Source organism: Aptenodytes patagonicus, chromosome 2, assembly GCF_965638725.1.
Source record: "Aptenodytes patagonicus chromosome 2, bAptPat1.pri.cur, whole genome shotgun sequence".
In the NCBI taxonomy this organism is placed as follows: Eukaryota; Metazoa; Chordata; class Aves; order Sphenisciformes; family Spheniscidae; genus Aptenodytes; species Aptenodytes patagonicus.
Window position 1 is genome coordinate 10,056,951 of NC_134950.1, and position 14,978 is coordinate 10,071,928.

The window sequence follows — 14,978 nt, forward strand, 5'->3', positions numbered from 1 at the left end:
ACTGTTTCCACTAAACTTAAGTAATGGTTTGTTGTGGAAAACATACCTGTAAGTGGATGAAATATAAATTTTCATGCTGAATATCAGTCTTGTATATGTGTGAATATCCTCGTATGCCATACAAGCTTCGCAATTATCTGTGGTTTTCCCCCTTTTTTTTTTATAAAAGGGCTATATATATATAAACTTGTCCCCCTCTTGTTAATCTATAGTGCAGCATCTAAACTGCATTGAAATATTTTCTTCAAAGCAAACCTGATGACTCTTTACCATATTCCTTTTGAAGCCAAATCTTCAGACTAAGCTTTAGAGGAGTGGAAACAGTGCTTTCTGGACCTCACTTGGAGTGAGTACGCTGAGTAATTAATTGCACTCCTAACTTAGCACGTGGAACTGAGAGTGCCGCTAGATGTTTGGATGCACGGTACGAAGAGCTGTATGCCAGTATGGCTGTGTAGAATATGAGTTATGTTGGCATAAATGCATTTTAATCTGAGAATAAAGGACAGAAAGCATAACGTGCTTTTGGCAGGTGTCTTAACACAGGTTGAGAACTGCCAAGAAAGCTTTCGTGTCAGATCACCCTTTCTATCATTAAATTATGAACCTAAAACATGGGTTTGAGTGTAGCAAGTGATATGAGATACTATAAGACAGCATTGAGAAATAATATAGGATAGGGAAAGGCTTAATATAACACAGAGACTTTTAAGATACAATTTAGCTTCAGAAGGATAAATAAAAATTAATGGAGAAGAAAGATTTGAGCTGAGGCTTTCTACAGCTAGAAGTCAAAAAAGTGGTTTTATAGCAGGCAACCAGTAGATTTGCTTTCTTATAAAGAACTAAGGTCACTTTGCAGTAGTGATAGACTACCTTTGCATAGACTTAATCTAATGTTTGATTGCCATACAGATAGAGCAGAATCTTCTTTTAGAATCACTGGTGTTAGCATTGGAGTTCGCATCCATTTAGCATTGAATCATGGCTTCACCTGCAGATGCCCTGAAACTTCCTTTGAAACATGATCTTAGCTATGATTTATTTTTTATAGCTTAGCCATCTGTTATTGTTACTAAAGTAAAAATCAAGTTTTACTACTAAACATTTCTTAGTGTTCTTTTTTTATTACCCACAAGGTGTGGGATGTATTTGACTTGCGGTTCTGTTTTGGACTGGGCTTGTTTTTTATGTTTTAGTATGTGCTTCTAAGAGTAACCAATTTTTGGAGTGGTTTCCTCAAACTTCATTTCAAGTTTGTAACTGAAGCAAGAGAGCAGAAGTGTCTCAAAATTGCCAGGGCAGTGCAGTCTTTGGGCCAGGGCCTGTTCTGTTCAGCAATATGCAAAGGGCAGTTAAGATTCATGGACTGAGAACATCGGTGCTGTAGTCCACCTCTGGCTTGTATGGAGTTCAAGCTGGTGATGTTTACCAAGGGAAATTCTAGTGCAAGCTTGAACTTCAAACAAGCAATTTAAACATTTGCTCTGTGAAAGCAGCAGGCTGGATTGTGTTTTGAAGACTGCTAAAGCCTGGGTGCCTACTACCTCACATGGAGTACATGAATCTCATATATTGAACATGAATGTACATGTACATGAATCTCATGTACTCCATGAGTAGAGGGGAACCTCAATTCATCCCACCCCTACCAGTTTGATGCCAGGGCCAGCAATAGATGCCCAGAGCCTGGAGAAGGAGCACAGGTCAGCAGGAGAGCGCCTGAAGAGCAGCACAAAGGAACTCCAGCCAGTAAGGCAGCTTCCTCGGGGGCCCAACTTAAATGCCTCTATGCAAACGCATGTAGCATGGGGAATAAACAAGAGGAGTTAGAGACGTGCGCACGCCTGCAGGGCTACGACCTTATTGGCATCACGGAGACGTGGTGGCATGGCTTCTATGATTGGAGTGCTGGGATGGAGGGATACAGGCACTTTAGGAAGGACAGGCAGGGGAGATGAGGAGGGGGTGTCGCCCTCTATGTCAATGACCAGCTGGAGTGCGTGGAGCTCTGCCTGGGGATGGATGAGGAGCCGACCAAGAGCTTATGGGTCAGGATTAAATGGAAGGCAGGGACAAGTCACATTACGGTGGGGGTCTGCTACAGGCCACCTGACCATGATGACCGAGCAGATGAGGCCCTCTATAGACAGATAGGAGCAGCTTCATGCTCACATGCCCTGGTCCTCATGGGGGACTTCAACCACCCTGACATCTGTTGGAGGGACAACATGGCAGGGCATAAGCAATCCAGGAGGTTCCTGGAATGTGTCAATGATAACTTCCTTCTCCAAGTGGTAGAGGAGCCAACGAGGAGAGGTGCTATGCTGGAACTTGTTCTCACCAACAAGGAGGGGCTGGTGGGGAATGTGAAGCTCAAGGGCAGCCGGGGCTGCAGGGACCATGAAATGGTGGAGTTCAAGATCCTTAGGGCACCGAGGAGGGCGCACAGCAAGCTCACTCCCCTGGCCTTCAGGAGAGCAGACTTTGGCCTCTTCAGGGATCTGCTTGGTAGAGTGCCATGGGCCAAAGCCCTGGAGGGAAGGGGGGCCCAAGAAAGCTGGGTAATATTCAAGGATCACCTCCTTCAAGCTCAGGAGCGATGCATCCCAACAAAGAGGAAGTCAGGCAAAAACGCCAGGAGGCCTGCATGGATGAACAAGGAGCTCCTGGACAAACTCCAACACAAAAAGGAAGCCTACAGAGGGTGGAAGCAAGGACAGGTAGCCTGGGAGGAATACAGAGAAATTGTCCCAGCAGCCAGGGATCAGGTGAGGAAAGCTAAAGCCCTGACAGAATTAAATCTGGCCAGGGAGGTCAAGGGCAACAAGAAAAGATTCTATAGGTATGTTGGGCATAAAAGGAAGATGAAGAAAAATGTGGGCCCTCTCTGGAACAAAACGGGAGACCTGGTTACCCAGGACATGGAGAAGGCGGAGGTACTCAATGACTTTTTTGCCTCAGTCTTCACTGACAAGTGCTCGAGCCTCACTGCCCAAGCAGCAGAAGGCAAAGGCAGGGACTGGGAGAATGAAGAGCCGCCCACTGTGGGAGAACATCAGGTTTGAGACCATCTAAGGCACCTGAAGGTGCACAAGTCCATGGGACCCGATGAGATCCATCCATGGGTCCTGAAGGAACTGGCAGATGAAGTTGCTAAGCCACTCTCCATTGTATTTGAGAAGTCGTGGCAGTCCGGTGAAGTTCCCACTGACTAGAAAAGGGGAAACATAACCCCCATTTTTCAAAAGGGAAAAAAGGAAGACCCGGGGAACTACAGGCCAGTCAGTCTCACGTCTGTGCCTGGGAAGATCATGGAACAGATCCTCCTGGAAGCTCTGCTAAGGCCCATGGAGGACGGGGAGGTGATTTGAGACAGCCAGCATGGTTTCACCAAGGGCAAGTGAACTGCCTGACTAACCTAGTGGCCTTCTATGATGGAGTGACTACATCAGTGGACATGGGAAGGGCTACAGCTGTTGTTTGTCTGGACCTCTGTAAGGCCTTTGACACGGTCCCCCCCAACATCCTTCCCTCTAAACTAGAGAGGTATGGATTTGATGGGTGGACTGTCCGGTGGGTGAGGAATTGGTTAGATGGTCGCATCCAGAGGGTAGTGGTCAATGGCTCAATGTCCAGATGGAAACTGGTGACGAGTGGCATCCCACAGGGGTCCGTATTGGGACCGGTACTGTTTAATATCTTCATCAATGACATAGTGGGATCGAGTGCACCCTCAGCAAGTTTGCAAATGACACCAAGCTGAGTGGTGTGGTCAACAGGCCAGAGGGACGGGATGCCATCCAGAGGGACCTGGACGAGCTGGAGAAGTGGGGCCCATGTGAACCTCATGAGGTTCAACAAGGCCAAGTGCAAGGTCCTGCACCTGGGTCAGGGCAACCCCTGGTATCACTACAGGCTGGGGGATGAAGGGCTTGAGAGCAGCCCTGCCGAGAAGGACTTGGGGGGACTGGTGGATGAAAAGCTGGACATGAGCCAGCAATGTGCACTCGCAGCCCTGAAGGCCAATCGTATCCTGGGCCGCATCCAAAGAAGCGTGGCCAGCAGGTCGAGGGAGGGGATTCTGCCCCTCTGCTCTGCTCTGGTGAGACCCCACCTGGAGTACTGTGTCCAGCTCTGGAGTCCTCAGCATAAGAAAGACACGGACCTGTTAGAGCAGGTCCCGAAGAGGGCCACGAAAATGATCAGGGGGATGGAACACCTCTCCTGTGAGGACAGGCTGAGAGAGTTGGGGTTGTTCAGCCTGGAGAAGAGAAGGCTTTGGGGAGACCTTATTGCAGCCTATCAGTACTTAAAGGGGAGTTATAAAAAAGATGGCGGCAGACTTTTTAGCAGGGCCTGTTGCGACAGGACAAGGGGGAATGGCTTTAACCTAAAGGGGGGTAGATTTAGACTAGCTATAAGGAAGAAATTTTTTATGCTGAGGGTGGTGAAACACTGGCACAGGTTGCCCAGAGAGGTGGTGGATGCCCCATACCTGGAAACATTCCAGGTCAGGTTGGAGGGGGCTCTGAGTAACCAGATCTAGTTGAAGATGTCCCTGCCCATGGCAGGGGGGTTGGCCTAGATGACCTTTAGAGGTCTCTTGAAACCCAAACTATTCTATGATTCTATAATCCTGTGCAAGCTTTCTTTACTAAGTCTTGTAAGCTTTGTGAAGCAATTCTTTCTGAAGTTCCCTGACGAGCTGAGGTAGCAATCGATTACACAGAAAGTAATTTAATTCTTATTGTAAAGTTGTTGTCAATTTCTTTCTTACTAGTCCATGTTTTCAGTTCTTAATAGGCAGAAAAACCCAAGTGTTGGAAAGCCTGCAAAATCACCATTCTTTGTAGCAAATCTTGACTGATAGTTGCTGACAAGTCTGTGCTTGTGTGTAGAGGCTTCTTAATTCAGTCAGGGTTGGGCAGAAGACATTGGTTTCATACTGGACGTTAATGGTTAGTTTTTCTCTTCTGAAATTTGTTTTCATGTACTGCTAAGTTAAGGAGCATCAGTTCCAATATGAGGTGGATATCCAGAACACAGAGCTTATTCAGTGGTTAGCCAGTTATTAATTTTTTTCAAGTTTCATTATCCACAATGATGCCAAGTTTACTTAGTGCATCTTTCCTATTTGGGTACCACTTGACTTGGGTCAACTACAGGCTTTTCCTCTGACAAACTTGAATGATGATTGGTTTTGTTTTCTTCTGAAAATGAATAGCTGCAGTTTAGATGATTCACTGTCCCTCTCTAATGGCTGTAGACATTTTTCCACATTTGTTCTCCAACTGTTGTTACAATTCTTTGAATTCCTGTTGTAGTTGGCCTGAGATGTTAGCATACGCTTTGACCTTTTTCTGCTGCAGTGAAGTTAGGCTGCAAGTCAGGGCAGGGTGTGTGTGTGTAATAAAGATTCATAGGATGGGGTGCATCAATCTTTCTGCTGTTTGACTCTATAAAATGATACTAAAAAAAAAAGGCTAAACAAAATCCGTGAGCTGTTAACCCACTGAATAAAAGGTAATTTTCCTGCCTAGAGCTGCTTCTCTCTGTAATATAATGTTAAATACTTGGCTGCCTCAGAATCACAAGCAATTGAAAAAATGCTTGGTTCTGTATTACTCAATTTTCACTACCTATTATATAGTATACATGTCTCATCTTGTGCCTGTTGGTATTCTTTCTATATTAATCTGCAGATCCAAACCTTGAGAATCAGTCAGAAGGAAGCTCAGATGTTTTGCAGATCCTCTGTATTAACTGGGAGAACCCAAGTAACACGCTCTGAACCTGACAATAGGTGATTGTTCATTTGGATAATCTTGGGTGCATCTGGAAGTGCAAAAATTAATTGTGTAAAGAATCCATCACACCATTAATTTCACATCTGGCCATTTTTAATGGATGTTCACTGATTATTACCCACTGACTGCTAGAGATCTGCAAGTCAATTTCTTATCCATTTAGACAGTGCTTTATTATATTGCATAGTGCTAACCTCTAAATCTAAAATACTGTGTGATGTGAAGTCACACTGTGCAAAAATCACCTATCTATCTGCTTGCCGGCATAAACCAAGTTGATAGCATCAAATGTGCTCAGGCTGATTGATCTGTTCTGCATGAAGGCATGCTCATTTGTACTAAAGGATAGGAATCCAGTTAATGGATTCCTGTGCGAACATCTCTTTGCCTGTTATTGATGATAGTCCAACTGACCTGTAATTCTCAGCTTTCCTGGTTGCTTCCCTTTTGCCTAATGGCTCTACTGGGCCATTCACTCATTCACTGAAGCCTTCAGGACAAGCTACCTGAGCATCAGCACACTTTTCTTGCAGGTGGTAAGTGCTTGTGATTATAAGTGCAGTATTCTGTCCAGAAAGATGTAAGAGCTGAGTACTTCTAGGCTTTTTCCAATAATTTTATCAGTTGGAAATTTAGACATTTCTGTTAGTAATGAACTAACGCTGTTAGGGAACATTTTTTTAAAAGTCCCTAGCCTTGCTGCTGTAGTGTTTTGGGGTTTTTTTTCTGTTACTTTCATATTTATTTTTGTAGTCTGGTCATTCTAATGAATTTGGACTTCTTCTTTTTGTTTATAGCTTAGTGAATGAAGTTGGACTCTCACCCAAAATCATCTTAATTGGAGCTCTTGACTACCCAAAAAAAAAATTATTTTTAGGTATATTTTTTTGTGTTCTGAAATGTTTTGTCCTATTTGATTTTTTTTTACTTTTTTCTTATTTCAGGAAATTAGCTTTTGAAGTAATGTTGGGTCTGACTTTGGTTGCCGTTTCTCTATTCACAATATCAGTTACGTTCATCCCTGACCTACAGGGGACCAGTGTTTTCCAGTCAGTGTTTGATTTTTGTTGCTTTGTCTCAAAGCATGAATTGAGTAGTCTGCAGTCATGAGGAGGGAAAAACCCTTGTATTTAAAATATACCTAGTGAGAGTGGGTGAGTTTTAGGGAAGTTGCAACAGCTTTTATGAAGATAGTGCTGTTAACTATCTTTTTGTCCTGTGAAGAAGTAGTTGTCCTGAAGTACTAGCTGTTGCTTACTACTGAGAGAGCAAAGGGAAGCTGAAGCCAACTGGCAAAGGAAAAAGCAGATGCTACTCAAACTTAAAGAAATCCTAAGCAGGGGGAAGCCTCTTAGAGGGATGCATACACTGGAAAGAATGGAGGAATGCATTTCTACAGTTGTAACAGTGTCTGACAGTCGTCTTTTTGCTTATGTTCAGTTCTGTGGGCTGTAAAGGGTTGTTCTCGCTAGGGTCTCCACTCTGCTTCCTACCTATGGTGCTGTAGATCTTCAGTGCCTTTCCTAGCTAATGTTACACTATTATTTCCTATGAAGCTTTATGAGATACTGTAATACTCTGTATCTTCTCCTTTAAACTGTACTATTAACATAATTATTTCACCAGCCTTAAGGTGGTGGTTAATAATGTGTATAGCAGACTGAGACTGTCCAAGAATGCTTATTTTCTTTGTTAAGCAAATAGTTTTCTGTGGTGACTTGAAAATGCCTTCTCTGGAGGTCAGCATGCGAAGCCATGAATTTTTTCAAGAGCTAATTTGTGTGGTTGAATTAAGAATCTTGTGTTACTCTGTTTCTTTTTAAATTTTGCATCTGCAAAGTGAAATGCAAGTGGAACAATTTGCCATTGGTGTTTTATTGCAGCGTTGACTCTTTAGTAATTAAATTTATTACGGGATATGTGTTCTTATGGATTATCTAACACCAGCAGCCTTTTTCCCTAGAAACATGTTTGTTGCCAAATAATCGTGTTCCCTATTTATCTACATGCCTAGAGATAAAACCCAGTTCTGCATTCTATTTTTTAACATATTTTTCAAGAGTCACAGTGGCATATAGATCCAGAACTATGTTTATGAAGTAGATCCAGAAAAATAGTACAGTGTCTGGAACAGACGCCTGTTTGCTTTTACAAGGTCACATAGCATTACATTTAAGACTTTCACTGCAAAAGAATGAATTTTCATGATCTCTTTTTCTTTTAAAACAGACTGGAGGCCAAGAACAGAGTGCAGCACTGGCTGTAGGTAAGAATTGAAACTTGACCTGCTTGAAAACTCTCCTGACATATAAGAAGCAAAAATTATAATACCTTAAAGGGCAGAAAATGGAACTGTGCTGAATATCAGCAATTTTCTCTTCAAGAACTCCTTTTCCCTCATTTGCTTTTACAACTTTTGAAATTTCTAGTGTTCACTAGGAAGTCCTGATCTATAACCTAATTTATGCTTCTCTGTAGTTAAAGATGCTTGGTTTTTTGCTTGCACGGTACCTCACCACACAGCCTGGTAATGATTTTGAAAACTCTTCACCGTAGCGATGTGAAGAAGTCCCATTGTTTCAATAAAGGCATTTTTAGTGTGCACAGAGTATAGTATTAGCCACATTTAAGAACTTATCCTGGAAGGTTGTGCTTAAACTTTTTGGAAGATGTGAATGAAGAGAATAATGTTTTTATGGGTTTTCTTTCTCAGTTTCTTTAGTGAAGTTGCTGTGTGACTTCAAATCCTTTCTGAACCAGATGCCTTATACCAGAAACCAGTATTCTGAACCAGCTTGTAAGACTGAAGAGATAGCATATGCTCATGTGAAGGTTTTAGCTTTTAGTTTTATAACCTGCCACTTGTCATCTAAGCTACTGCATAGAGTATGTGTTGTACTTCATGTTTATTGTGCTGTGCCAGCGTAGCTAACTATCATCTGGTAGATTGGGAAGGTAATGCTACCAAATGTGAGGTAGGATTTATTTTTCTTCTGTTTCTGATTAATCATCAAAAACCTCTCTCAATTCTGGGGAGCTGATTAAATTGATTTGTCATCGGTTTAGTTCACAACAGTAGAAAACATTTCCAAGTGCTGTGTCCAAAACTATTTGAATACTCCATTCGGGAATTAAGAATATACAGCATTATAAATGTGTCACTGAAGTAATTTTCTCTTATTTTAGTGCGTGATTGATGTATTAAAATACTTGTTTTGTGGGATTGCTGGTTTTGATGAGACATATCACATTTTTGTAATTCTTAGGAGAGCTTATGGCAATGCTGGGTCAGACCAACAGTCCTTCTAGCCTACTGTGTTATGGAGTGAGCCTAGGAACTGGGCAAGCATACAGCAATATTCTCCAAATCTACAATAAACTAATGGAAAAACATCCAGTGCCAGCAGTAGCGGTGCCTTTTTCATTTGGTAGCCTTTACTTCCGAAGTCATGGATAAGTGTATTACCAAAGTTGCAATTTGAACTAGTGCAAACTTTTATTTACAGCATCGTGTGCATTTGCAAAGGATACATTGTAAGAGTCACTAAACTGAGTCAGACCGTGGGTCTGTCTAGCAAGTACAGTGTCCAGGAATCACCATCTTACTTTGCATGTGCGCACTTGGTTTTGCTCATCCTTTCATAGCCCCCACTTACTCCTGTACTAGAACAGTGCTGCTTCTGCTCAGGAAGGTGAGAGTCATCCAGAAAAGCTAGCAAAACTCAAGGGGCATTGCTGGGAATGGTACTGCCTGCAGAAAGAGGAAGGCTGTCCAACAAACAGCTACAGCACACGGCAAGAAACTTGCATTTTCTTTGAAGAAACTGTGAATCAACAGTATTTCAGGTACTGAAGGGAAAATGTTTATAAACCAAGGTGGTGGTATCCACTTCAGCAGCCCTAAAGTTCAGGTGTCTGGCTGCTGATGCTTTCACCTTCTCCAGCTGTGCTGAGACAAAGTAGCTGCCAAATGCTTAACAGCATCTTAAACCAGCTGGGAATCACCAGTGTGAAAGGTTTGAAGGGACTGGCAGAAGCCCTACCCAAGCAACACTTTCAATAGGAAAGCACCAGTAAGATAACAGTGGTAAAGATCTGGAGGCTATTGAGAACTTTGGTTAAGCTTCAAAGAATGGGGCAAACTTAAATAGGTGTTGCTTTCTGAATAAGGTTAAAGCTTGAAAAAAGCTTAATATCCAATAAAACCTGAACCTTCAAACGTGAGCAGATGCCTGGGGAAGAGCGGGAACAGGGAGAGCATATATTGGTGGTTCTTCCAGTATATAAGTATTTTCAGGTCAAGTATTTTTCTGAGCCAGATGTGATTATTAAATGTATTTAGTATTGTTTAATGGCTTTCTGTTCTGCGTATGTACCTGGTTTTCCACAAGAACTGCTGCAAACTCCTTGTGAGATGAGATGGACTTGTAGAGTTCATTGATGGACTGGTGCAGGAAATCATAACTCTGCATGATATTCTGCATACTTGCTACTGATCTTAATGGATTGCAGGTTGTATAATATCACTGGAGAATAGCAAATGTTCCTCTGTTTCCAGTAGGTGGATGAAAATAAATTGTCTTATGATATCTTATGCTTATGGTACACCTTTAGTTTGATTTTAAGATTAAAAGAAAACTTGAGGTATGTTGGGAGGGATGGAAAATGAGATAAAAGATGATCAGCTTTAGCACAGCTAGAGGAATCTAGACCAATGTGGTCTGGGTTTTTTTTTTTGGTTGGTTGTTTTTTTTTTACACGTGCTTTCTAACAAGAAAAACTATCCGGACTCAATAGAAGTAGCTGATACTATGCCTCATGAGGCTATCTGAAGAAATAACTGGAGATAACAACGACGGCTGTAGAACCTTGATCTTGCAAGAAATCTCTTGTGAAACTTTAAAGAAGCAACCAACTGTGCAAAGACCAGTTTTATCCCCCACCCTGCCTAATGCCTGTCTGTTTTGTTACTGTTTCTGAAAACAGATGGGATGGGAAGGAGTATCATTCTGCTCGTCATTTTCTGTTGTACCATCAGTAACTTGATGTGTTTCATTAGCCTTCTATATTCTGCAAAAATACTTTGTCTGACTGGTGTCTCAGGAAACTCCAAAGAATAATTAGAAAGATATCCTGAAATTGGAAGTCTGCCCTTCCAGCTACGTGATTTGGAGGGCCATGGGACTTCCCTTCCTCCTTGGTAGTTCAGAGCTGGTGTGTCACAGAACCGAATTTGCAGATGGACAGTCAGTGTCAGGTTCATACACACAAGGTTTGTGGTTCAGTATTGTGACATTCCAAAAAAATCCCTGAGAATGGAATGTGTCAATGAATATTTATATCCATCAATTTAATGACTAGATAATTTGTCATAATATTGTTAGTGTAGGATTTGCAAGCCAAGGCACTGAGGCTGTGCAACAGTTTGGAGCCAAACTAAAAGAAGTGTTTGAGTATAACTTGAGTACTAAAGAGCGATGCAGATGATTGTACTTCTTGTCCTAGTACATTAGGTGGCAGTATTACCAAGGCTGTTTGTCAAAGCCTCAGTGCAACTTCATGCAGCTTGGGTACTGATGGGATTTCAGCTATTTTGAAAGAAAACACATTTCCAAATAAAACTAGGCTTGAAGAGGAGTGCTTTTTCACAAGTGAAATAACAACTAAAAGGTGGCAGATCAATTGGACTAGACACTATTGTGAAGTTAGGGATTGAAAAGACTTTTTTTCCTAGCAATTAGATAAAACTTGCAGGTTTTTGGGGGGTTTTTTTGATTGGCTTTCTTTACACTGAGATGAAAAGCTGGCAGGAGGAGGACTTACCATACAAATTATTGTTGGGTTGTTTTGTTTTGGGTTTTTTTCGAGGCGAGAGTTTGACAGCTGTTAAATTACAGGCTGACATCGTTGAAATATGAAACTTTCTTAGTAATGTGGTAGTATAACACAGTTTTAATAGGCACGCTATCTTTTGTAGAGTAAGAAGCTTTTCTGTAGAAGAATAAAAAAAGCAATCTGTAAATCTACTGCATCTCTTGTTAAATGGTTTTTTGCATCTTTATGTACCTGATAAAAATAGAATGTTCTCAGCTTACTTTGAAAAAAGACAGACTTCAAGATCAGCCACTGTTTCTATGATACTGTCACAATATCATGGACTAAATGCAGTATTTGTGCTGGAAGGAAATTGCTGGCTCTCAGAGTTGTGAGGCACTAAGATAGTATGAACACATTTGTTACAAGCTTCCCTTTCTCTGGAAGATCAAATTGTAAGGTAGTGACCTCTGTTGGAGGAGTTACAGCACTGCAAAAGGCTTTTAAGATTTCAAACTTCGAAGGAGGAAGCAGAGTGTAAATTGCATTCGAATGTAGATGTCCCTGAACTAAAAAAAGTATGTTTTTTTTCTGATGGTTGCAATGTAATTGAATTTTTAAAAAGAGCATTATGCAGAATTAAGCTAGAAAGCATGTTGAGCTTGTATCATTTTGAAAGAGGAAAGCATATCTAATAAAGTTTTAGCCCCAGATTCACTCTTGGAAGAATGGTGCAGTTACTTGTTGAAGGGTAAATCAGAGCAGATTTTTAGAGCATAGTCTCTCTCCTTTTCAATACAAGTTCTGCTTTGAAAAATAATCCTTCCAGACAAACTGGGTTTTATTCCAGACTTGTGTGGGCACAGTTAGTTAGTTTATTGTAGCTCCTGTCAAATAAGTTATTCAGTGTCAGCTGTGCCACTAAAATATTCCCAAATTAACAAGGCTTTAAACTGCCTCTTCTAAAGGAACTGTTGGTTCTTCAGTGCCTTTCCCTTGATTTTCTCTAAGTGGAAAAATGGACTGAATAAACACTGACCTGACTGTACTTTACAATTCTGGTTTTGAGGAATGTGAGCCTTTTTTCACTAGACTATTTTCCCTGGCAGGCCTCCATTTTCCTGATATGACAAGTTTTGAATTCAGTTTTATTCAGAAAGGAGACTTTATTGATGATGTGTGATCTCAAAAAAAGTAACTTCAGTTTCAACTAAAACAGTTTATTTTATCAAAGTCAGTTTAGCCAAAAGGGCTGACATCAGAGGCAGCTTTAAACAGCTTTTAAGTAGCCTGAATACTTACTTTCCTGTACAAAAACATTTTCTATCTGGCAGTATGAATTGTTTTTCCATTATTCAGGTAAGATATTGATGATTGAAGCCCCAGGAATTCAGTGGAGTATTACGTTTCTTTGTCTTGTATCTCTTTTATTCTTCTAATTATGGTTGATTTGCAATTAGTGGTTTGTGGAAGGATAACCACTAGGTGTCAGGAGTGGAAAGCAGTGCACAGATCTTTGCATGGGTTTAGACTGTGAAGTATGTCATAAAAGTGTATGTAAAAACTGATGAAATCTTAGTTTGCTAGAACAAATTGTCCAGCAATGGATGAAATTGCGTGTTTTATGCAGAACTGGTGACTGCTGTGGCACTTTGTGTATGTGTTCAATTCAGCATTAGATGTCAGTATCTGAACTGCTCCCTTTAATATTAATAATATTACTATAGCTGTGATGAGTCCTGAAAATGAGACCAGCTTATCCAAAATCTAACTTGTTTTAAGCTAATAGCACCAAGCTTCTCCTTCCTAAATCTAAAGCTGATGATTTCCATGTGTTGGTCTCTTTTCCAGACTGGGTGATAACTACTATTTTTTACTGTTAGCTCAATAATTATTTCTTGTCTGGACATTGTATTTTATTACTTTGGGATTTTGTTTAATGACAGATCTTTATTACTTTAAACACCACTAATATCAGTAGTAGGAATTAGAATGTGTCAGAGGGCATTGTCGTAGTTTAACCCCAGCTGGCAACTAAGCACCTACCCAGCCGCTTGCTCACTCCCACCTGGTGGGGTCAGGGAGAGAATCAGAAGGGTAAAAGTGAGAAAACTTGTGGTTTGAGATAAAACAGTTTAATAATTGAAATATAATAATAATAATGTTGTAATGAAAAGGAAAATAACAGCAATAAAACCCAAGAAAGACAAGTGATGCAAATGAAAATAATTGCTCACCACCAACCAACTGATGTCCAGTCAATCCCTGGAGCAGTGGCCCCCCTGCCAACCTCCCCTCTAGTTTTATTGCTGAGCATGATGTCATAAGGTATGGAATATCCCTTTGGTCAGTTGGGGTCAGCTGTCCCGGCTGTGTCCCCTCCCACCTTCTTGTGCACCCCCAGCCTCCTCGCTGGTGGGGTGGTGTGAGAAGCAGGAAAGGCCTTGACTCTGTGTCAGCACTGCTCAGCAGTAATGAAAACATCCCTCTGTCATCAACACTGTTTCCAGCACAAATCCAAAACACAGCCCCATACTAGCTACTGTGAAGAAAATTAACTCTATCCCAGCCAAAACTAGCACAGGTATCTACGCTTCTCTAGCACTATTCTGAAGAGAAATAAATGTGCATTAGACTCGGAAAAGCATGTTTGGATCCAAGGAAAAAGTTACAACTTTTTGAAAAGAGTGATTCCTGCAATGTAGTTTACAAGCCTGTTTCCATCTCTGCAGCACTCTCTAGCTTTTAAGGTTGAGGGCAGATACATTCTCACTGCCTGTGAAGCTTAACTGCTTCATCGTGAGAGAAAATGACACTCGATCCTATAGGCTGTCTGCCCTGTGATACCATGTGTTGCTAAGGGCTGCCTTGGATTCCAGCTGATGTGGGCAGCCACCTATTCACTGTCTCCCCCCCCACCCCCTGTTCATGGCTAGATACTATAGGCAGAAAATGTTCAGTAAGCCTTGAAACAATTGCCAGGCTGATAGGATTATTGTTCTAGAAAAAAAGTATAGAGACATTCAGCTAGGTTTTTGTTTATGTAGTAACACTGTAACTGTTATAACACTATAGCATTATAGTATAATGTAAGACTTTTAACGTTATAAGTGTTTTTCATTTACTATTTTACCAAAATATCTCTGATTCAGAGGTTTATGCCACACATACGTGACCAATGAAAATGGAAAACTCAGTCCCTGGAAGAAAATGTTTGTTCTTTCATTAGATGTGCTTTCCATATAGTGTCATGCTTAACTTCCTCCTCCAGACTGTGGATATGAGGTTTTTGTGGAATACAGTTTTCATTCTCTGCATGTTCCTGTTCAGCCTTAAGCTTTATTAAAAGTAGTT

General features: G+C 41.2%; 1 protein-coding gene across 6 annotated transcripts in view; it reads left to right on the top strand.

Moving 5' to 3' along the window:
- CYRIB (CYFIP related Rac1 interactor B) overlaps positions 1-14,978 on the top strand; it is a 103,497-nt gene that overhangs the window by 65,079 nt on the left and 23,440 nt on the right. For 2 of the 6 annotated variants that reach the window (XM_076329098.1, XM_076329094.1), the window contains exons 1-2: positions 5,711-5,806; positions 8,040-8,076. The exons of 2 other annotated variants lie outside the window; for them this stretch is intronic. The gene's annotated coding sequence lies outside the window, so the exon portion shown is untranslated. Of the gene's footprint in view, positions 1-5,710; positions 5,807-8,039; positions 8,077-14,978 lie in introns of those variants that run through there. 2 more of the 6 variants (XM_076329092.1, XM_076329099.1) reach the window with 1 other exon arrangement.